At 39.8% G+C, this 1,811-nt stretch overlaps 1 long non-coding RNA gene across 1 annotated transcript; it reads right to left on the reverse strand.

The window, feature by feature from the left end:
- Window positions 1-359: 359 nt before the first annotated feature.
- Window positions 360-1,549, reverse strand: LOC106958441 (uncharacterized). The gene is made up of 4 exons (XR_001427151.1): window positions 1,334-1,549; window positions 915-976; window positions 682-830; window positions 360-447 (listed from the first exon to the last, which is right to left on the reverse strand). It is a non-coding gene; the product is annotated as an uncharacterized LOC106958441 (long non-coding RNA).
- Between the last annotated feature and the right edge of the window lie 262 nt (window positions 1,550-1,811).

Below are 1,811 nucleotides of genomic sequence, written 5' to 3' on the forward strand. Positions count from 1 at the left end.
TGTTGGTGTAGCTGTTGTTGTGGTTGGAGCAGATGTGGTTGTTGTTGGAGCAGCTGTTGTTGTGGTTGGAGCAGCTGTGGATGTTGTTGGAGCAGAAGTTGTTGTTGTTGGCGCTGCTGTTGTTGTGGTTGGTGCAGCTGTGGTTGTTGTTGGAGCAGATGTGGTTGTGGTTGAAGCCGCTGTGGTTGTGGTTGGAGCTACTGTGGTTGTTGTTGGTGCAACCGTGGCTGTAGTTGGAGCTGCTGTTGTGGTTGACGCTGTTGTGGTTGTTGTTGGAGCAGAAGTTGTTGTGGTTGGAGCTGCTGTGGTTGTTGTTGGTGCAACCGTGGTTGTAGTTGGAGCTGCTGTTGTGGTTGGTNGTTGGAGCAGCTGTGGTTGTGGTTGGAACAGCTGTGGTTGTAGTTGGAGCAGCTGTTGTGGTTGGAGCTATTGTTGTCGTCAGAGAACCTGTAATATTTATCGTATATCAAAATTAAAGTTTAAAAGAACAACTGAACACTTCATTTATAAAGGTTGATATTAAAAGTACTTTTAATTTCTTAAAATTTGTATAATCAGCTAATTTTCAACTAAGTTTTCCTTAAATATTGTGTTGATCTTTTTTTCATAAGCAGTTCAGTTAGTGCTTCCTTTCATTCATCCTTTGCATAAGTATTTAATGTTCTACTCATCTTTTCTTACCTTGGTCACTAATGGCAATCGTGTCAGTTATTACGTCGAATTCTGTGATGTTTGAAGCCTCATTAACCAAAACCTGTTCAATTTCTGTATCATTAGGAGTGGATGATGAGTCAAATTCAAGGTCCACAGAGTTGATGATTGATCCAGCACTGCAAAAGTAGCAGTATAATTAGTTATTGTCTATGAGAGTCTGAACAAGGAGTTGGTTATATAGCAACATACAAAGAAATTACCTGAATGTCATAGCTCCAGTCTTTCGGAATGAAGAGAAAGCTTTTCTTAAAAGTGGCTCAACCTACATGAAAAGAAAAACTAAATATGTTAGGTGTACAATTTCAAAAAAAAATAGAACAATTAATACATTTTGCTATATTGGTTTATAGAGAAATTCTACATACTTCATTAAAAGAAAAATAATTAAATGTCATGTTATGGGGAGATTATTCCTATTCTATGTAAGTAATAGCATTTTTAATCACTATAAGATTAATATGACTTTCTTTAATTTAGGTGAAAACTTAATTCACATTTTTTGGTTGAAAAGACACAAACTATTATTCAAAAGCATACAATAGGTTACCAACTTATGTAGTACAATTCTACTTAAAAAATACAATGTAAATTGTTATGTGAGAAAAAGGGGTAAACATACTCGATTCCTTATGTGTCCAGAACGTGTTTGGAATGCTTGTGATGATGAGTCTGCCAAATCTGAGGTGAAATTTTCATCAGACGTAAAAGTGAGCAACTTTATTAGGGCTGGAACTGCTGTTGTTGACACTGGGACTGCCGTGGTTGCAGCTGCTGTTGTGGTTGGAGCTGTTGGGGTTGTGGTTGGAGCCACTGTGGTTGTGGTTGGAGCCGCTGTTGTTGTTGTTGGAGCTGCTGTGGTTGTTGTTGGAGCAGAAGTTGTTGTGGTTGGCGCTGTTGTGGTTGTTGTTGGAGCAGAAGTTGTTGTGGTTGGAGCAGATGTGGTTGTGGTTGGAGCAGCTGTTGTTGTGGTTGGAGCAGCTGTGGATGTTGTTGGAGCAGAAGTTGTTGTTGTTGGCGCTGCTGTTGTTGTGGTAGGAGCTGCTGTGGTTGTGGTTGGAGCCACAGTGGTTGTTGTTGGTGTAGCTGTTGTTGTGGTT

Source organism: Poecilia latipinna, unplaced genomic scaffold, assembly GCF_001443285.1.
Source record: "Poecilia latipinna isolate Pla-1442-1.1 unplaced genomic scaffold, P_latipinna-1.0 Scaffold986, whole genome shotgun sequence".
NCBI classification, from domain to species: domain Eukaryota; kingdom Metazoa; phylum Chordata; class Actinopteri; order Cyprinodontiformes; family Poeciliidae; genus Poecilia; species Poecilia latipinna.